This window comes from Pseudopodoces humilis, chromosome 12 (genome assembly GCF_049639895.1).
Source record: "Pseudopodoces humilis isolate 2021_Gansu_Grassland_sample_001 chromosome 12, ASM4963989v1, whole genome shotgun sequence".
In the NCBI taxonomy this organism is placed as follows: domain Eukaryota; kingdom Metazoa; phylum Chordata; class Aves; order Passeriformes; family Paridae; genus Pseudopodoces; species Pseudopodoces humilis.
The window spans coordinates 9,077,386-9,099,850 of NC_142211.1; the positions used below are offsets into that span (position 1 = coordinate 9,077,386).

The 22,465-nt window shown below is 45.6% G+C and overlaps 1 long non-coding RNA gene and 1 pseudogene across 1 annotated transcript in view; both read left to right on the forward strand.

Annotated features, from left to right (window-relative positions):
- LOC148183345 (uncharacterized) overlaps positions 1-22,465 on the forward strand; it is a 57,141-nt gene extending 34,676 nt beyond the window's left edge. The window contains exons 2-3 of the long non-coding RNA XR_015773611.1: positions 19,623-19,835; positions 22,233-22,465. This is a non-coding gene — a long non-coding RNA (uncharacterized LOC148183345). The remainder of the gene's footprint in view (positions 1-19,622; positions 19,836-22,232) is intronic.
- Positions 3,211-16,324, forward strand: LOC148183346 (uncharacterized; annotated as a pseudogene).

Below are 22,465 nucleotides of genomic sequence, written 5' to 3' on the forward strand. Positions count from 1 at the left end.
AAGAATATAGTGAAAGCATATAATATATATTTATCAGAATAATTGTGAAAAGCCCATATTTACAACATGAATTCAGAACAGTAGCAAAAGAACACTGGCGGGGGGCACATCTTCTTAGAAATTACTTAGAGGCCATCTTCTCCGTGCATACCCTAGTACCACACAATGTCAAAAATATTGCTCAATGCCTTCTTTCCCCTGCTGAATATATGCTATGTGAAAAGCATTGGAAAAAACATTTAAAAACATTATCTGACAATTATTCTAAAGATGCAAATAGGCAAAATTTCACTGTTGAACAACTAGCTGGAAAAGATGATCTACAAAACCCTCAGACCAAGCCAACACTTTACCTGAGGATAAGACATACCTATTGCAGCAAAAACATCATTACTTCTTACACCAGATGACTCTACTCTTACCATACATTTCACTAATATCAAACAAGGGGTAGATGAGAGTTTTATTAAATTTGCATAGAGATTAAAGGATACATTGGAAAAACAGAGTATAGACACGAAAGGAACTTCTGAGTAAACTAGCTATAAAGAATGCTAATGAACAATGTAAAACTATTCTGAGGGCTTTACCCCTGGACACGGAACCTACCACTGAACAAATGGTGGAAAGCTGTACATGCCATTTGTCCACTGAAAACACAGTTGCCCAAGCAATTCCTAAAGACATCGCTGAAGGGGTTTCTGGAGCATTTGCAGTGGTGGCCTCCAAAGATAATGCCTGCTGTTTTCACTGTGGGGAATTTGGACACTTTATAAAGGACTGTCCAGAGAGGTCACCCACTCAAGACTCCCACACCACCTACCAAAAGCCTGAGAAACAGCAGCGGTACCAGCAGCACTCGAGAAACTTGCAGCGGAGAGCGGTAAGGCCCTGCGCGCAGAAAACAAATCAAAAGCCTTCTTGCTCCATCCCAACTGTGAGATTCACATCAGACAGCCAGGACCAGGAAGATGGGAAACATCACAGCGCATCATTCCGGGAGATCCCAAGTCACATGAAGAGGATCCAACACACGGAGCGGTACCGATGGGAACCCGGTGCCAGCTGGTAACTGCACTGTCCATTGACTTTACAGATGAAAGTGTTTACCATGTTCTCACAGGAAAGCATGGGCTGAAAGGTGGTCCTTGGGACATCCTAATTATTGGTGACACTTTCCATGGTCCAAAGGAAATTTTTGTTTTTCCAGAAGTACAAACAGTGCACCCTGGACAAGAAATCTGTCCAGCTTTGCTGCTTGGACCTACCCTTTTATCTTTCACCGGGAACCCCAATTGCAAAAGACTTTCTACTCCGACCAAACCGCATGGAACGACTTCCCCTCAATCCCACAATCATGTGGGCACAGATAGTAGGCTCAAGTAAGCCAACCACCAAGTGTGGTACATTCTGTAAGGGGGAGAAGATCCACTGACCACGGATGCTGGATACTGGCACAGACGTGACCATCATTTCCTGCTCAGAGTGGCCAGGAGACTGGGAACTGCAACCGTGCTGGTTTTTATGTTCCCCAGTCTCTCTGTAACCACAGTCCACCTTGCTGTAGCCCAGAGAGGGGGGAAGATATTAATAGCGAGACCTATGGGGAAGAAAACGAGGCTCTCTCCTTCCTGAGATGGTATTCCAGATTTATTCCGGGCATCGGGTGGGAAAAGAGGAAGAAACTGGTAACGCGCTCCTTTTTGAAGTCAGGGAAAGGGGGAAGGATCACAGTCTTACAGCCAATAAGGAAACATTGGGGAGGAGGGGTTAAGGGGAAGGAGCTAACATTCTGTATTTCAGGGGTACATTCCAGGATTATACCATTTTTCTAAATGCATTACAACACCTCACACTTTGTTATTATATAAAATTTTAGAAGGGTTATGAGCTTATCATGATACAGAACACGAGTTTGTCCACCACTCATGATTGGCAGGCCGGTTAGGTTGCTTCCGGTTCACTAGTTCTATGTGGTTGATTTCTGAGGTAGTAGAGACTAAATTACTGAGAGCTTTTAAAACTAAACAATGAACAATCCCAAATGCTAGCACAATTAGAAACAGAACAACAAAAAGCAACAGGATTGTTTTGACTATCCAAGTCCACGATCCTGTGAATCCCCAGACTTTGAACAGCTCACTAAACCAGTCCTCGGATTCTTGCTTCACTTGTCCGATCAAGTTCTTCATCTCTCAGAGGGCTACGTGGATGTTTGGAGCTTTTGAGGTCAAGTTTAAGCAGCAAAGTCCTTCAAATTCCTGGCATTCATGTCCATGCAGTAGCAGAATAAAATCTATGGCTGCTCGATTTTAGAGCGTAGCCTGTCTGGTAATCTCTTTGTCTTCAAGGAGGGAGCTGAGGGTGGTGGATGTTAAGTTGGCCTGTTTAATTACCCAGCACTCTAGGTGACCTAATTCATCTAGTGCCTTGGCAGCTGCAACCCATGGAAGAAATATGGATGCAGCAACTCTTTTTGATTTTGCCCAATGAAAGATGTCAGAATTGCAATTTGAGTCTAAAATATCAGTGCTTCTTTTGTGGATTTCGTGGGTCAAATTGTCTTTCTGAATCCATTTAATAATTTGGGTTTGGTTGGGTGCTAACAGGGACAGGCATTTGAAAGTGCAAGGCCCTCCTCGAAGGCGCAATGGGATTCCTGCCCATGCTCTATCTCCACAAATTAGAAATATACATTTAGGGAGGTTTCTTGGATGTAAGCGGAGAGGATCATCTGCTGTGACTTGACTTAGCATACCACACCATTGTTTTCCTTTGAATTCTTTTCAATACTGGATTATGTGGTGGTATAGTTTTGTATCTGAGAGCGAGTTGTAAATGAAGTGAACACAAAAAGGTGAGGGGGAGGAACCTTATAGCTCTAATTCTTGGGGCTCCTTATTTGCCTTGGGCAGAATTGGTGACCACTTTTCTACAGGGTTCTTCACTGTCAGAGCCCGCCACCTACGGCTTTCACTTGGATGGGCGCTGTGTGTTTTGAGAATTGTATTAAACTTGGGAGTGCTAAAGCTGGCTGGAAAGTCTCCAGCCTGCAGTGGGATCCCTACCAGACAGGTGGACATAGGGTCTTTTGCTGCTGCAGTGGACAAAGAGATATTATCTTGCTGGAGTGTTTGTGCCAGGGTCACCCAGATGTTCTGTCGTGGCTGAGGGACGATCCAGGCAGCTGCTAGGCTGCTCAGTGCGAGCATGATGACAGCTGAGGTAAGGCTCATCATGGGTTTGAGTGTGAGGTAGGGTTTTTCTAAAAGAAAGGAAACAAACATTTTTTAAGCATATTCACAGTTAAGGTGTACAGGTCAGAGAGTAACCAGAGGTTAGGAAGGTTTCTTCTTGCTTTTTCCTGGTGGCATCTTCTTTTGGAAGCAACTGCCACTTGTCTCTCTTCTTCTTCTGCTGGGGCTGGGTTTTTGAGAATAAAAGGTTTGACCCATTTCTGAGGTATCCATCGGGGGCCTGCAGGGGTGGATACACATGCGTAACCATGCCCCCAGGTGACTAGTTCATAGGGGACCTTGGACCCTCTGCCAAGTTTCAGGGTCCCTGATTAAGACTGGCAGATGCTGTGACAATTTAAACTGATCATCACTGTTAAAATGACGAGCCACTGGAGGACTCATGTTTTCAAATGAACAGTTCAGGAAATTGATGGTAAACATAGCTTTTCAAAGCTTTTGTTGTGGAGACGTCCACATTGTCCCACTGCCCTGCCTGGCTAGGACTTGTTTGAGCGTCTGGTGTGTACGCTCGATCACAGCTTGACCTGTGGGGGAGTGGGGGATGACAGTTCTGTGGTCCACTCCCCACTGCTGGACAAATTCTAGGAACTCCTTGGATTTATACACTGGGCCATTATCCATTTTAATTTCCCTAGGGATCCCCAGCACTGAAAAGGCTTGTACTAAGTGTTGTTGGCATGTACAGATTTTTCTCCGACATGAGCAGAGGCGTACACTGCTCCTGAGTATGTATCAATGCTCACATGTACATACTTAAGGCGACCAAAACTGTGAATGTGTGTGATATCTGTTTGCCATACCTCACAGCTTCCAAGGCCTCAGGGATTAACCCCGATGCCTAGCGATGGCACAGCCTGCAACTGGCAACTGGGACAGGTGGCCACAATGGCTTTAGCTTGACCCCGTGTCAGCTGGAACTGATGGATCAGTCCTGGCATATTTTGATGGTATTGCTGGTGGCTCAGCTTAGCTTGCTGGAATACATCTGGAAGACATACCCTTTTTGGCCGGGGTGTCAAGGGTGTCTGCTTTATGGTACCCTTCTGCAATTTTGCCTGGTAAATCAGTATGTGACCTCACGTGCATCACATAGAAAGGATGCTCTTGAGTTGAAATTAAATAAATTAGTTTTGAGAGCAACCTAAAGAGATGTTCGTTCTTGATTTCCTTGAGAGCTGCCTGCTCTGCTCTGGACACTACCCCTGCGACGTAGGCTGAGTCATTAACCAAATTGATCAGCTCTAATAACTTCTCAAAGGCTCTCACGGCCACAGCCAGTTCAGCTACCTGGTGTGACCCCTCCACAAACTCAACATCAGCTTCCCAATGATGTGTCTGAGGATTTCTCCAAGTCATCACCAACTTATGGGATGTCCCAGATGCATCAGTGAACACTGTAAGAGCTTTGAGCTGTTCTACAGCTTGTTTTCTCACAAGGAATGAGGTGGAATTCCTCATGAAACAATTTGTGCGATGGTGCATGGACTGATATTTGCCCACTGTAGCTGTCCAGAGCTAACTGGAGGTTAACATTTCTCTGCAGCAGGTGCTCAAACATCTCTTTGGTCAGTTTCTCAGGAGAGTGTTTTCCCTCCCCAGAAAGTCTGACTGGAAGATGAATACACATAAGGTCACAACCAGCCAGTTCCTGCAGCCTCACCCTGGCCTTTTGGATCAGCTGAGCCATCAGCTCTTGTGGCTTGGTGATGGTTTTGGGTCATTGATGGGAGAGGAAGACTCACTCTGGTTAAGAGTGCATCTCTCTGCCCCTCGGTCCATTGGAATTCAACCCATGTAGATGTGGTAATTTCCCTCGGACAATAAATTTGAAAGGCAGCTCAAGCTTGAAGCAATGTGCCTGTCTTTCTGTCAAGGCCCTTTGTGCTTTTTCAATAGCGGTTTTTGCTTCTGGAGTCAGTTTCGCTAGGAGAGAGCAGTTCTCTTTCCCCTTTCAATAAATTGAGCAGGGGACTGAGGTCTTCATTAGTGAGACCTAGTCAGGGTCTGACCCAATTCAAAGACCCACACAGGGAATGGAGATCTGCTAGGGTTTTGGGATTACTAATGACTTCCAATTTCTGCGGGACAACGGTTTGTGCAGTGATCTCCAGACCCAGGTATTTCCAAGGTGGCATCCTTTGAACTTTGTCTTCCTGCAATTGGAATCCAGCAGAGGTTAAAACTTTAACCACTAGATCAAGTGTGTGTTGCAGCATGTTGTTATTGGGACAGCACACAAGCGCGTCATCCATGTAGTGCAAGATGATGGCATCTCTTTTTTCAGGGCAAACGGGATAATAATGACGCCACATACCAGTGGCAGATAAAGGGTCTGGCCTTCATCACCTGGGGTAATACCCTCCAGTGGTATTGTTTCATTGGGGCTTCTCGGTTAACTGTGGGGATTGGAAAAGCAAACTGTGGTGCATCTGCTGGGTGCAGGAGAATTTGGAAGAAACCGTCTTTTAATGTCCAGAACTGCCAATTGCCAGTTTTGTGGGAGCATGGTTGGAGAGGGCATCCCAGGTTGGAGTGACCCCATGTTTTCAATTTTCTTGTTTATCTCCCTCAAATCATGAAGGAAGCCCCACTTATTTTTCCCTGGCTTTTTTATTACAGAGACAGGGGAATTCCAAGGGCTGGTTGTTTCTACTATGTGGCCTTTGGCTAGATTTTCTTCCACCAGCTCTTATAGCACCCTGAGCTTTTGCTTACGGAGAGGCCACTGATTTACCCACACTCTATTATTATCCAGCCACGTTAACCATTGGGTGGAGCGCTCAACAGTGGCCCCCTCTAAAAATTCTGGGGGGGTCTCAGGAATAGTTAGTTTGACTCCCCACTGGGACATGGTGTCTCTCCCCCACAGGGGGCACTGATAGTGATAAACGGACGGACACTAGCCAATCTTCCATCCGGGCCCTTGATCTGAACAATGCTCTTAGAAAGTTTTGCCAGTTTTACCCCTCTAACAGCTTGTATTTTGCCCGCCACGGGTTGCAATTCCCAATGTGAAGGCCACACCCTTTTGGGTATGATAGTCACATCTGCCCCAGTGTCAATCAACCCTTCTACATGGAGATGTTCTGATCCGTGGGTCAGGTTGCATCCCATAATGGGTTTGTCCTTGCCAACCACTTCTGCCCAGTAAACTCCTGGTGCTTTGTTATCTACGGGGACCTCTGCTGGAACAGGGATCACTTGGGCTATTATCTGCCCTTTGATCAAATAGAAGGGTGGCTGCCGACATCATGCTAAGAGTGTGAGATGTGTTAGTTCTCCCTTAATTGTCATGGGAGCTACTTCAATCTCTAGCGCTGTGTGTGCTGTGTCCCCAATAACAAAATACCTACTATCCAGTCCTGCCATGTCCTGTGAGTTGTCCTGCAGGTTCACTCCAATGACTGTCCAACGGTCAGTTCTGAAATGAAAAGCTTTGGCAGTTACAAGTCTAGATCACTTTTGCGGTTGCCAGATCTTATTAGGCATGCGTTCCCCACAATTATTTTTCTGCTGTCCCCCACCTCGCTCCCCTTTTTCCCTCCTTTTTAATTGAAATAGACTTTTTTTTTTTTTTCCCCACTTCATTTGTGTCTTTGTGCTGGTTGGGAAAGCACTTAATTTCCAGATTTTTGTTGATTAGCTACAGCTTCTTTTTGGCGTTTCTTTTGGTGCTGGCTTTGAGGACAGTCCCTGGTGACGTGTCCTGGCTTCTTGCGCTGGAAGCAGATGATGTGCTGGACGTGTTTTGATGGCATCTGTGGCTTGTTTATTCCTGGTGTTGCAGCTGCCACAGTCCTTGGGTTTATTGGTCCTGGCTTCTTGTTGTGTGCACTGTACAGATCTGCTTTCTTGGCACATGCTTCTATCATGTCTGCTATAGTGGGTGGAGGATTGATGGACAGATTCAGGGTCACTCTGCGGCAGGCCTCGTTGGCATTTTCTTTGAGCCATCTCTTTGATCAGTTCTGGTTGTGCCACTGGTCCCTCCACTTGCTTTTGTATTTGTCCTCTATGCTGGTCGACAAACTGCAAAAAACTTTCTGGTGGAAGCTGTTTAATATTAACATAACTGACTTGGGTTTCAAGTGTTGATTATTTTTTATGTCTTTTCTGCTACATCACAGATCTTATCTAAAATAGATTTTGTTAGAACCTGCGCCTGGTTTTCAGGTTTAGTCTACCTTCCTTCCACACATAGATGTTCTAAATTAATTTCATTATTTTCTGCATCTTTTGCATCCTGAATGCTTTACTTAAGCTCCTCTAGGAGGTTCTTTAAGGACTTTTTTCATGAGCTTTCCCAAAAATCAAACTCAGTGGGGGTTAGAAGATACCTGAACAAGTCTTTGAGATCAGCAGGAACTAATTCCTGATATTTTAATGTAGCTTTTATCATTCTTTTTAGTACTTCGCTATCTCTACCGAATTCCCTTTGGATTTTACAAATTTCCTTTATATCTTGGTAAGAGAAGGCTTTGTACTGTCTATTAATTCTTTTTTTACCAGTATATATCACAGGTGCAGCTGTAAGCATATCTTTATCTTCCCCAGGGCCTGTATCTCCTGGGTTTCCTTGCCCACCCCCACCCCCACCAGGCTCAGGGGACCCCACTCCACCACCAGGTATGTGGAGGGGCCCAGCCCCACCCCCACAGGAGCTGGGTGGGGGCCCATCCCCACCCCCGGGGTGGGGGGTGGGAAACCCCTTTCTTTGCCCCCCTACGGGAGCAGGGGGTAGAGCTATCTCTCCGATCCCTACCCCCCTTGTGGGGACAGGAGGAAAGGGCATGGGGAGCAGGGTTACAGCATTTGGAGGCAGGGTCACAGGGTGATGTATACCCTTTTAGGGGTGGAGTCATGCAGGGCGAAGGCATGGTGGTGGGGGAAGGAATGCCCGAGGGAAAGAAGGGGTTATGGGCGGAGTAGGGATTGTGGGCGGAGTAGGGGTGGGGGGTGGGGACAGGTAGGTAAAAGGGATTATGGGAAGGGGAAGGGAAGTACGATGGAGGTCTCCCCATGTGGCTATCTGGCACACGACTAGCGCCATTTTGGGTCCCAGACACATGGGGATAGGAGGGTTCATTGCTTTTAATGATCAGAATAGATGGGTACAGGGAAAGGTCTTGGATAGCTTGCGCAGCACTATCAGAGATGGGGGGATGAATGAGACACATGGAACCAGGAATGGCATTGTCAAAGTGCATTTCCTGAGTTTTTTGGTCTCTTATATGTGTCTTTTTCAGCTCAGGAGCAGAGGGTTCGGGGGAAGGGTTAGGGGGAACCAATGGAAACTGCAGTGGCTGTTCTTTTATTTCACTTTCTCTGTTAATCAATTCTTTTTGAATTATAAGAAAAATCGGGAGATACTTTGAAGCAAATTTCTCTGCTCTGGGACCCGCCGCACCGAGTGTGGCTCTGGCCTGGACCCCGCCTTTGTGCCCGTGTAGCCGAACGCGGCTCTGGCCTGGACCCCACCGCTGTGCCTGCGCTGCCGAGTGTGGCTTGCGTCCAGCGCGCCACTCCGCCTGCGGCACCGTGCCTCCGCGCTGGAACCGGAGCGGGTCCAGTGGCGGTGGCGGCGGTCGGCAGGGAGGGGCAGGGCACGTGGCTTGGTGCGCTCTGCGGCCGCCGGTTCGAATCCCGCCACTCTGACTTACCAGTTAGCAATGCAAAGAAGATCCCCTCTGTTCTAGAGCCAACCCTCCAATGATTGAAAGGGCTATCGGCTCCTTCCTTGTGAGCCCACAGCCACACAAAACAGCGTGTGTCTCCCAAGGTAATTGACTATATGTCCTGTGGTGACTTTACCTTTAAGATAGCTTCGGGAGCTGGGGGGAAGTTGAAGCTGCGAGAGGTTGATGGGAGTTTTTTTTCTGACCAATTATTGGTCATTTTTGAGAATTTGCGGCGGTTTTAAACATTGAGAAGTGAGATCAACTTGTGAACACCACCTTAAGATGTAAAGCCAGGCTCCTCTTGTTCTCTTTAGTTTCCAGCTTCTGACAAGGTAACGAGGCTCTGTCTCGGTTTCCTTCCCCCCCGCCCTCCAGGCCAGACAAGGCCGCGGGGCAGGGGGGGGGAGAGAAATGGAGCTGGCCAGCCTGGCTTGGTTTGCAGTTTGTGCTGCTGAACTGAAACCTGACACTATGAACATCTGCAGCTTTTCCAAGACTTTAACTCTTTTACTACCTGGATGAGACTTGCAGATTACTCCTTTTCCCAGAGAGAGAGAAGGAAGAGAGAGAGGGATAGTCAACATGAAGAAGACATCATAAAACCATCAAAGACAGTGAAGAATTAGGTTTTAGATGGAGAAGAGAGAATGAGGAGATGCTTTAGAAGCTGAAATATTTTTCTGTTAAAGCTATGGAGATGGACAATAGTGTTCTGAAAAAAGCTCCTTTAATTCATGACAGAGTATATTGGGAGTGTTCAAAGTGTGGATTTTGAGCAAAAGGCGGAGTAATTGTGATGCAGTGAGGTGCTGGAACAGAGGGGGGAGAAGTAATAGTTGAAGATTTGGGGCCTTGAGAGGCAAAGAGAAAACTTCTGTTTCCAGGGAGGCTCACAGAGACAGATGAAGAGAACTTTTACATTTGAATAACTCATCCTTAAAAATGACATCCCTAGACTCATTGACCCATACACACCTCAGAGTGATGTGAAATGAGAGGAGAGAACTGATGACAGATTTCCGGGCAGCTGGCAACAGAGAAATAGAAAACCATAGGAAAATGGTTTTCTTGTGAAAAACTCCATAGATTAGCAGAAGACGACTTCTGTTTCTCTACAAAGACTGATGAAAATACTCTAGCAGGAATTGGGACTGTTTTAAACACCAAAGTTCCAAAGTTTTTTGTCTCTATGTTGTCATGTGAACAAGGGAATGGTCGGGTAGTGGGGGGGAAATGGGGTTTTCTGGAGGTTTTACTCTGGTGTTCTTATTCTTGTAGTTTTGTTAATAAACTTTCTTTGTTCCTTTTAAGTTTTAAGCCTGTTTTGCTCTTGTTCTAATCCATATCTCACAGCAAGAAGTTAGTTTTCTAGTAATTTTTTTAGTTACTGCTTTAAAACCACAACACTATATTTGAAAGACTTTTTTGAACCCCACAAATGGAGTTCCAGTCACTTGTGGGGAGTTCTAAGTCTCCTACCACCAGGGCACCAATTGCTATTTTTTATATGTTCTCCAGCCTCTCTGTAACCACAGTCCACCTCGCTGTAGCCCAGAGAGGGGGGAAGATATTAATAGCGAGAACTATGGGGACGAAAACGAGGCTCTCTCTTTCCTGAGACAGTATTCTAGCTTTATTCCGGGCATCGGGTGTGGAAAGAGGAAGAAACTGGTAACGTGCTCCTTTTTGAAGTCAGGGAAAAGGGGAAGGATCACAGTCTTACAGCCAATAAGGAAACATTGGGGAGGAGGGGTTAAGGGGAAGGAGCTAACATTCTGTATTTCAGGGGTACATTCCAGGATTATACCATTTTTCTAAATGCATTACAACACAACTGGTGACAGGCATGATTTCTGGGATCAGTGGAGTCCTAGTGTCTATGTGCAGCAAGCAGAATATCATCGTCAAAGGACCTGAAGGCAAGACGGCAACCATCCAGCCATTTGTCGTGAGGGCCCCCATCACCCTATGGGGCCGAGACATTCTATCTTAATGAGGACCTTCCTTACACATTCCCAGCCCAGATTTCTAATTGGGGCCACTGAGGGGCGTGCACCATCACCTGCCCCTCGACTCACCTGGAAATGTGAGGAGCCAGTCTGGGTCGAGCAGTGGTCCTTCTCGAAGGAAAGTTTCACACACTGGAAGCCCTAGTTGAAGAGCAGCTTGCCAAAGGCTACATCATCGAGACCAGCAGCCCTTGGAATTCCCCAGTTTTTGTGCTGAAAAAGACTGGAAAGGAGAGATGGAGACTCCTCCACGATCTTTGCAAGATCAACAACATCACTGAGGACATGAGTCCCCTCCATCCTGGCCTGCTCTCACCATCAATGCTGCCTTGAGACTGGACTCTCGCCATCATAGCTATCAAAGTCTGTACCTTCAGCATCCCGCTGCACCCTCAAGATGCCCCCCACTTTGCCTTCTTCATCCCCTCTCTTAACAGAGAGGCTCCACACAAAAGATGTCATTGGCTTTATCTTCCTCAAGGCCCAAAGAACAGCCCAACTATATGCCAGTGGTACGTCGCTCACATTCTGTCTGCCATCCGGAAGTTATTCCTGGATGCAATCATCCACCACTATATGGATGATATCCTGGTCTGTGCATCAGAAAAGACTTACTTGGACAAAGAGGTTAAAAAGACCATTGAAACCATAGAGAAAGCAGGATTTGAAATTTGTGAAGTCAAAGTGCAGTACACCAGCCCATGGACTTATCTTGGACTCCAGATCTGTGAAAAAAACATTGTACCCCAGCAGCTCGCCATCTGAGATGACCCAAAGACCCTGAGAGACTTACACAGTTTGTGTGGCTCCATCAACTGTCTACATCCCCTGATAGGAATTAGAACAGAGGACCTCTCCCCCCTGTTCAATCTTCTCCATAGCAGCGGAGACCTGGACTCTCCAGGGACTCTCACATCAGAAGCTCGAGATACCATCTCCAAAGTTCAAGAAATCCTGTCTTCACGCCAAGCCCATCACTTCAAGCCCAGCCTGCCTTTCCAGTTTATCATTCTGGGAAAGGCCCCCGTTTCCATGGGTTGATTTTCCAATGGGACCCTCAACTCAGAGAGCCTTTATTGTTACTTGAATGGATCTTTACAATCAACCTACAAAAACAATTACCACCTTTCAAGAAATCATGGCACATCTAATTAAAAAGGCAAGGACTCACCTCCGCTTTCTTGCAGGGTGTGAGTTCACATGCATATACCTGCCACTGACTACTGGAGACCTGGAGCATTTGCTCCAGACTAATGAAAAACTCCAGTTTTCCCTAGATAGCAATACAGGCCAAATTTCCATCCACATACCAAAACATAAACTTTTTAATGCGGCCTTTAATCTGACCCCAAAATTAGTCCAAAGTAGGACACCTCTCAATGCTCTAACCATTTTTACAGATGGGTCAGGCTCATCCCACAAGTCTGTGATGACCTGGAAGGACCCCAAGACTCAAAAGTGGGAATCTGATGTCCAAATAGTGGAGGGATCTCCACAAATTGCTGAATTAGCAGCTGTTTTCAGACCCTTTGAGAAATTCAAAGACGAACTCTTTAATTTAGTCACAGATTCAGCTTATGTTGATGGTATAGTTATGAGGGCAGAACATGCTTTTCTCAAAGATGTTTCCAATCCAAAATTACACCAATTGATCTCTGCATTAACTTGTTTAATATCCTACAGCAAGCAATCGTACCATATTATGCATGTGAGGTCACACATTGACCTCCCAGGTGCCATCACAGAAGGGAATAAGAAGGCGGATGCATTGACCATGTCAATAGAAACTGCTAACGTCCTTGACATCTTTGCTCAGGCAAAGTTGTCACATGCATTTTATCATCAAAATGTATCTGCCCTCATCAGAATGTTCAAGCGCTCAAAAGATCAAGCAAAGGCTATTATCACAACGTGCTTGAACTGCCAAAATTACCAGATACTGTCTATGGGTACCCTGAAGCCTGATCAGCTGTCATTTGTGGCAGAGTGATGTGAGGCATTTCCCACCTTTTGGAAGGTCTAAATATATGCACGTGTCAGCTGATACATTTTCTGGAGCAATATTTACATCAACTCACAAAGGAGAGACTATAAAGCATACTATTAATAATTTTCTTCTTGCATTTGCCACTCTGGGTGTCCCAAAAAATATCAAAACAGACAATGGACCTGCCTATGCCTCTCGTAGATTAAAAGAGTTCTTCAGTGAGTGGGGAATTGAATACAATAGAGGGATACCTGCAAATCCCGCAGGGCAATCCATTGTAGAAAGGACCCATCAAACCCTCAAAAGAGTCCTCCATCAACAATGGAGAGAAGCAATAATTATATCCCCTGTTGAGAGACTCTGCAAGGCTCTCTATGTCATTAACTTCCTAAATTCTACAGCATCTGAGCCTGACCCCCCAATTCTCTGCTACTTTTCAAATTTGACCCAAGCTAAGCTCACTGAGAGACCACCAGTGTTAGTAAAGGACCCAGAGGCACATCAGGTTTCTGGGCCTTTTTCATTGATTACCTGGGGAAGAGGCTATGCCTGTGTCTCACTACCATCTGGCCCAAGATGGTTCCCAGGAAAAAACATAAAACCATATCTAGGCACTGCAAACACTGCCCCCACGGACACTAACAAGAATTCTCCTGAGTCAAATATAAGACCTCTACAAAACCAGACCAGCTTTGCATGGAGACAAAGGCTTCACTGAGCATCCACATACCAAAGAAAAGACCGTCCCTTCACACAACAGCAGACAAAACAGAAAACGGAAAAAGATTCTGCTGCATCAGTCAAGCCATAGGCCAGACACAGCCTGGCCACAAATTGATCTCTAGTTTATATGTGTGTTATCCCTCTTTCCCTAAAAATCCTCATGTCGCTCTCCCTCAACCCTTTCCAGAACCTCCCTAGACTTTATACCTACCCTCCCCCATCCTCAGTTTTTAGTAAATAGAAAAAGGGGGGAAGGAACAGAAGAAAGGGATGAGGAAGAAAACCCTAAACCTCCCCTCCCACCATAAAGATAACAAATTTTGCTTATATTCCCTATCCAAAGCCAAAGATGGAAATTGGTGCTTTCCTCACTGCTGCCTGGATGCTCTTCGCTGTGCCACATGCCTTTGGCTGGATTAACCCACAGCTTTACCATAATGTTTGGGTGACCTTAGCAAGCACACTGAAACAAGATAACATGTGCCTATCCATGGGTAGTGTTGACAACCCACTTTCCACGTGTCTGGTAGGGATTCTCTTGGTAGCAGATGACTGGCCCATCTATAATTCAGAGCTCCTCCGCACCACAGGTAAGAGGCCCAATCCGATAGATACTTGGGACGAGTGGACAAAAATGTTGCCAAATGCTCCAGAGGAACCCCAAGAATTGGACCTGTTGGGGTCCTCCAAAGCACTATGCTGTATTGAATTTTACTTTAAACCTCCAAAACATAACTGGCCAGAGATTGACCAGACAAAAATCACATACAGAAAAGTCATATCACCAATTAACAAAGCCTATAATTATCCAGATTGGTGTAATGACACCAGTCGCGTACTTTCTGTGTCTACCCTCCACCCCAAAGTGTTGTCCCGGGGAATGTTTCTTATCTGTGGTGACCAAGTATGGGCTTGGATCCCCTCGCACCTCTAGAGGGGTCCCTGTAGCCTTGGCAAACTTTCTACCTTCACTCCAAATATCACCTTATTACATAATTGGAAACAAGAAAGTGAATTAAAACGTCAAGAGATCCTACACTGAATTTGATGAAAATTGTGATCCTAAATTGTACAATTGGAATTAATCAAAGAGAGATGCTGTCTCCCTATTCTTACCATTGGTAGCTGCAGCTAAAGCCCTTGGTGAGATAAATCACCTGGGGTGTTGGCTTAGCAAACATGCCAGTGCAACATCTGCTGCCCTAAGTGATCTCTTAAAGGATGAGGAAACCACAAGACATGTATCCCTACAAAATCAAGCCGCGATTGACTTCCTATTACTCGCCCATGGACATGGCAGAGAGGACTTTGAAGGGATGTGCTGCTTCAACCTCTCTTCATGCACAAAATCCATCCACACAAACATCCAGAAACTGAAAGAACTTGTGAAGGACATAAAGGTGGAAAACACCCTGGACTGGTTCAATGACCTTGGTCAATGGGGACTAATGGGATGGGTGTCATCTTTAGTTAAGGGAATCTTGTGGATTTTTATTGTGATTATTATTGTATTAGTTATGTTCTCGTGCCTTCTCCATTACTTTAAAAGAGCTATTGGAGATGCCTTTTTACTAAATACAGAGAGGGGAGTGGTGGAGGGAAGCCAGTCCTCCGAAAGGCTTCCCCCTTGGAGATCTGTTTCTTAAGATAAAACAAAACTACTTAGTCATGGTGACTAAGCTGTGTATGCCTTCCTGCTTTGGGACTCCATGTTATCTCCTTGTAAACTATTGGTCATTTTACCCCAGTCTTAAACCATTGGTCCTTTTCCCAATTCTCCCCTTCCCTATAAAAACCCCAGCTTTTGCCCAGCTCAGTGGATATGGCCACCACTGGCCCCCTTTGCAGAAGCCTGCTAATAAAGGACTCTGTGGAATGCTATACAGCCTCCCATCTCTCGTCCATGCATCAGCTGGAGTAACCCATGAGCTGAGCTAAGCTGATCACTACAGAGCTGAAATCACATCTAGAAGAGCTAATCACTTGAAGCCTCAGGCCAAGCTCATATGGGTTGCCCCCAGCTGGAAACTGTCCAAGACCCCTGGACAGCTGTTCCTTGCAGGACCCCTATCTGGGAAGTCTGCAGCAGCGGGGGGTAGGACAGACCCCTGGGACCAGCCCCAACAGGAGTGTTTTCTCACAGTCCTTAGCTCATGAACCCTTCATTAATTTTTCTTGCCTCTACCCAGCTGTGGCAAGGGAGGGTGAGTAAGCAGCTTTTGTGGGTGCCTGGTGTTTGGCCAGTGTCAAACCATGACACTTTCTTACATTGTGGTGCCCAAAACTGCACACAATGCTCATTGCACAGCCACACAGTGCAAAGTAGAGCAGGACAATCACCTCCCTTTGCCAACTGGTGATGCTTTGCCTGATGCACCCCAGGACACAGCTGCCAGGGCACTTTTGACTCTTATTCAACTTTCCATCAACCGGGACCCCTAGGTCCCTTTCTGTGGCCCTGCTTTCCTGTGTCTCATTCTCCAGTCTATCAGTACATCCAGGGTTGCCCCATCCCAGGTGCAGAATCTGGCACGTTCCCTTGTTGAACTTTATATGATTGGTGATTGCCCCATCCTCTAATTTGTTGACATCTCTCTGCAGGGCATCCCTGCCTTCGAGGGAGTCAACAGCTCCTCCCAGTTTTCTACCTTCTACAAACTTGCTTAATATTTCTTCAAGTCCTGCATCCAAGTCCTTAATGAAAATGTTGAAGAGCACAGGGCCTAAGATGGAGCCCTGTGGAATCCCACTAGTGACAGGTCACCAGTCTGACATCACCCCATTCTCTGTAATCCTTTGTGCCTGACCTGTGAGCCAGTTGCTCACCCATCACATTATCTATTTATCCAGCTGTGTGCTGGACATTTTGTCCAGGATACTGTGAGAGACAGTATCAAAAGCATTACTGAAATACACAAAGATTACATCAACTGGCTTCCCTTAATCAACTATGTGAGTTAACTTGTCATAAAAGAAAATCTGGTTTGATAAGCAGGACTTCCCTCTCATGAAGTGATGCTGGCTGTGACTGATGACTGCGTTGTCTTTCAGGTGTTTTTCAATACCTCCCAATATAATCTTATCCATAACTTTACCAGGCACTGAAGTGAGACTGACAGGCCTGTAATTTCCAGGGTCCTCCTTCTTGCCCTTCTTGAAAACTGGGACAACGTTCACTAGCTTCCAGTCAGCTGGGATCTTTCTGGATTCCCAAAACCACTTGAAAATCATTGAGAGAAGTTTTGCAATGACATCAGCTAGCTCTTTGAGTATTCTCAGATGAATCCCATCTGAGGCTGCATAGATTTGTAGGGATCCAGCTGGAGCAGCAGATTCCACACAATTTCAGGGTCGACTGGGAGTTGACCATTCTTGCAGTCATGGTCCTCCAGCTCAGGGCACTGAGACCCCCTTGGTCCATCATCTGTGTTGAAGACAGAGGCAAAGAATGCGTTAAACACCTCTGCCTTGTCTCTGTCCCTGTTTGTGAGGTGACCATCCTCATCCTGTATTGGGCAGATTTTTTTTACACTGCATTTTGCCATTAATTAATTTGAAAAAACTCTTTTCATTGCCCCCCACAGTTCTTTCACCTTCAACTCCAGTTGAGTTTCAGCCACATTAATTTTCTCCCTACAGTGGCAAGCAGCATCTCTGTATTCTTCCCATGTCACTTGACCTTGCTTCCACTGGGCATACACCTTTCTTTTTTGCCTTATTTCTGAGAGAAGGACTCTGTTTAGCCAAGCCAGCCTTCTGCCTTGCCTGCTTGACTTCTTACATTTGGGAATTGCCCAATCCTGGGCCCTTAGGGGGTGATGTTTAAAAAGTGACCAGCACTGATGGACCACAGCACCTGCAAAAACATTTTCCCAGGGGACCTTACCTACTAATTCCCTGAGCAGCCTGAAGTATGCTCTCCTCATGTCCAGGGGTGAGGTTTTGCTGGTGCTTTTCCTCCTGTCAACAGAGGTTTTAAACTCAATCACTTTGTGGTCGTTGTGGCCAACACAGCTGCCAGTCTCCACTCTGTTGACAATCAGTAGATCAAGGAGGGCATCTTTCTGAGTCGGCTCCCTTAGGACCTGTTCTATAAAGTTGTCATCCAGGTTTTTTAGGAACCTTCTGGCCCAGGTTGTACCAGCTGTGTGATGCTCCCAGTTAATTTCTGGCAAGCTGAAGTCCCCCCTAAGGACAATGGCAGTTGACTTTGAAACATCCCTTAGTTCCTCAAAGAATAATTTGTCAGTGTCACTTTCCTGGATTGGAAATCTATAGTAAACTCCCACAATGACATCCACATTATTTGTTTTCCCCTTGATTCTTACTCAAAAGTTCTTAACTGTGCTATTGCCAACTGTGAGCTCCATACATACCCTTCTATTACATACAGTGCCACCTGTCTGCCTCTTCTGCCCTGCCTATCCCTCCTGAATAGTCTGGAACCATCCAGCAGGGCACTCCAGTCACAAGACTCATCCCACCAGGTTTCACTTATGCCAATGATGTCAAATCTCTGGGACTGGGCCAAAGCCTCGAGCTCCTCTTGTTTGTTCCTCATGCTGCATGCATTAGTGTATAAACATTTCAGGTGTGGTACACTGCATCCAACACCTTGTCAAGTAGGTCGAGGGATCCCATTAGTGCTCCTTTCCTCAAGTTTTGGCACACCATCCCATTGCTCATCACTAGCAAGCCTGGTTTTATCCCTTTCCCCCTTCCAAGCTAGTTTAACACTGTATCAATGAGCCCCACTAGCTCTTGTGCTAGAACTCTTCTTCCCCTCTGAGATAGGTGCATCCTGTTAAGTGTCATTAGACCAAGTGCTGAATAGTTCATCCCATAGTCAACAAATGCAAATTTTTTTCCCCTGACACCAATCTTGGAGCTATGCATTGTCCTGATTGATCTGCCTATTCCTGTCAATACAATTTGTTGTTACTGGAAGAATTGAGGAAATCACTACCCGTGTGCCTGATCCCTCTGCCAATTGTCCCAGGGTCCTGAAGTATCTTTTGATTGTCCTTGGCTTCTCTTTGTTATTTCATCACTGCCAGTTTGAACAACCAACAGCGGATAATGATCAGAGTGCCTTACTAGACTGGAGAGTTTTCCAGTGTTGTCCCTTATCCGAGCCCCTGGGAGACAGCAGACTTCCCTGTGAGTTGTGCCTGGTCTGCATATTGGGCCATCCATTCCCCTTAAAAATGAGTCTTCTATTGCAATTACTCTTTTTTCCCTGCTAACAGAGGAGGTCTTGATTCAGGGTAGAGGTGGTGTTTTAAGATGCCCCACTATCCCAGAAGGACCTTCACCCACCTCATCAGTTGTCTGGCCTTCTAGTTCCAGAGCCTCATACCTGTTGAGCCATGGAGAAATAGGAAGGAGAAGAGCATTGTAACGCCTGTCCATCTTCTATAGACACATCATCCTGAAGAAAGAGAGGTTTTAAAAATATATTCTAGTGGGATGTCTGTTTCATGTCCATGTGCAAAACTCCTCTTTTGACCATTTACAGTCACATCATTGACTCAGCATCATTTACTGCTGCTGTCCTAGAGAAGCTTTTCAGTTATCATCCTCTTCCTCACACCCTTGTCCAGTATCCCCAGCTTCTCACCCTTATCCAGCACAGCTAATGCTGTGGGCTTTTCAAATTAAGTTTTTAATTTTGTTTTTCTCTTGTGCATGTCTGGAGGTTTTCAGTAGTTTATGTTTTAAGGAGGACAGGAAAACTCTGTTGTCCTTAGATGTAGGAATATTACAGAAATGAGACTTTTTTTTTGCACACATGGAAACTCTAAATATGACCACCTAAGATTAATATAAATATTACTGGAAATGCAGATGAACAGCAAAAAAATATCCTGTCCCTGGAAACCAATAGGCTTCAGCTGCTGTTTTTTTAACCTTTTTATAACTACTGGGAAATAATTTCTTGCCTCTTTTTATTTTGCTTTCTCAGGCCCCCTCTGTTCTTGACATCTCTCCTGAAGGGATGGAGAACTTGTCAGTGGCATCAGCCTCCTCAGAGGCAGGGAGCAGCTGCTCTCAGGAGATCGAGGAGTTGGAGCGTTTCATTGACAGCTATGTCCTGGAGTACCAGGTCCAGGGGCTGCTGATGGATAAAATGGAGGGGGATGGTGAGAGCAAGAAGACACAGTCCCACGTCTCACAGGTAGGTGGACAAAGGGCACATTGTGGGGTGGGAGAGGGGCTGGGGAATGCTGGTGACTTACAGCCTGGATTTGGGATGCATGTCCAGCTTAAACACGATGTAGTAAAACATAAGATTTGAGTCAGCTTGCTTGTACAGCTATATATGAGGTCTCTAACCATCTGGTAAAGGTCTCCTGCCAACTGGGTTTTGGTTTTTATGGTCTCAAGGTGCATCATTGGAAGTGTTCAAGGTCAGGTTGGATGGGGCTTTGAGCAACCTGGTCTAGTTGAAGGTGTCCCTGCTCATGACAGGGGGTTTGGAACTAAATGAGCTTTGATGGTTCCTTCCAACCCAGGCCATTCTAGGATTCTATGATTCTATGAATACATTAAGTCTTTCAGGACATAAGTACTTCACTGATTGATCCAAGTTAAACCAAATCTTCACACAAGAAGACCATCCTACAGACTCAATTGTCCTCAACATGCTTCATGCAATCACGAAGTCTTTGCAGTCACTATAGTTTACTGTCTTAAACTAATGCATTAAGAAGGAATTATCTCCCAAAGATATTTTTTTCCACCTAATATCCCAAATTTGGATAAGAAATAATCAGGATTTTAAATTTCTGATTTTCTCTTCCTGATCACTTCTTAGCAAAGCAAGGAATAAATACTCATATATCCTGAAGCTTGCTGAAGTAACCCTGGCAGAAGCCAGCCTGATTGAAGGTGGCATGTTCCCTCTTAATGAGAACCAGAGGAAAAAGAATGGGTTTAGGGGGAAGGCACTGGACTGAGACCAAGAAAATTGTTTTTAACTGTGAGTTTCTGCTGGCAACTTAATCTTTAATGTTGGACAAGTTGCTTAATCTCTCTGAAGTTCTTTTCTTTGTGGCTGTAAAAATGTTTTTCCTGACTGAGAGAGGATAAATCCACTTACCCATGTGTGAGATGCTCAGATGGTACCACATCCCCCAATAACTGCTCTCCGTGCTGGGGGAAGGAAAAGAAGGCACATGGTATGCTGTTTCATCCTCCATACCACTCACAGCAGGGCTGAATCCATAACCAGTCTAGAAAATTCCAAAGTGTGGATGTTCCTATGGTGGGGGTGTCTCCAACCTTGCTCCCACCAGGAAAGAGAGGAAAGTCAGAGGGAAAATGTAATTTTCTTTTGGCTGTAGACATAACAGTAGTTGAGCTGTACCTTGGGAGACCTTTCCAGGCACATGGTTGCACTCAAAATTGTTAAAGGAGATAGGGATAGGTCTAGTAGAAGGCTCTCAAGCATGATAGTATCCTGAGCTTCTCCAGGTAGGTCAGCAGAGGTGTAAGGAGAGTGATGAGCAGCTCCTTAATGAGAGGAGGCTGAGGTCCTCCATCTGTGAGCTAGAAGATGGGCAGAGCTGTGTAGGGATCATGGGCAGTTCTATTGGTGGCTCTTCCTCTTATTTTGTGGCCTCATCCATACCTGTCAAGGAGCTCTCAGGTGGTTGCTGCTTGTATGGAATTGACTTATTATTTTCTCGACTCATTGGCCTTGGTGATTGCATCCAAACAGTGAGTCTCCCTGGAGCAGCCAAACACTTCCAGGATGAAAGACCTCAGAAATGGGGCTGGTCACCGAGGTTCAGTCTCAGCTTTGTTGGTAGGGGTGACAAAATGACTAGGATTAAGCAGCATCCTTTATATTTGTTTAATGAAAATTGCTTTTTTAAAATATTATGTTTTCCTCAGTATGATGCAGCCCTTCCTTTTTTCGAGGGAAAAAACCCAACAAAACAAATTACCCCAAACTGAACTATTTTTGTGGAGGCATCTTGGGGGAAGCTGACCTAAGCAGCTCATGATCCCCTATGGGCAGGAAGTTCCCTGATGTCCACGTCTTTCACCATGGGGTAAAGCTGATGTGAAAGTAGTGCTGTCATCCAGTGTCACGTCACAGTTGCCACATTTTCTGATTTGTTTAAAATAAAACCACAGTTTTTCTAGCAGCTCAGGGCTCATATCTGTCCCTGAAGTGGAGTTGGAAAACCCAGAAATTTCCCAACTTTCCATGGAAGACTCCATAGAAAAGAGTTATCAAGTCAAGTCACCTTGGTGCATACCACATGCCTGAGATACCAAACACTGATGGAGTCTGCCAGGAAATACTGGAGATGGATTTTATTGCAAAGCATCGTTTCAGGTGCCTCCCTGTAATTGTACCTGCATCTTCCCTTTGCTTGCCATCAGCAGGTGGAGTGTTTCCAAGCCAAAGCCTTTGGAATCATCCTCTAAACTGAGGGAATGCTGCACATGTACTGTGATACCTGTGGCCAGATGGTGTTTGCTGTGTGCTGTGGACTGACACAGCAGTTTTCTCCAGCCTGGCTATTATTTTACACAATGTCTTTTTTTATCCCTATTACAGTGGACAGTGGATTGTAGTGAGCAGCTTGATGACAGCTGTTCCCTATCCCAAGGGAAGGGCTCATCGTCTCATGAACACAGTCAGGTAGGGGTTGTGTTTAGCTCTTCCTCACCAAACCTTTGATTTTTTTCTTGTACTGTCTCATCCATCAGTGTGAAGCCTGCCCATGCTTCCAACTTTGCCTCTCCCATGGAAGGGGAGGCGTGTCCCTCTGTTTGGCATCTGAAAGCTTA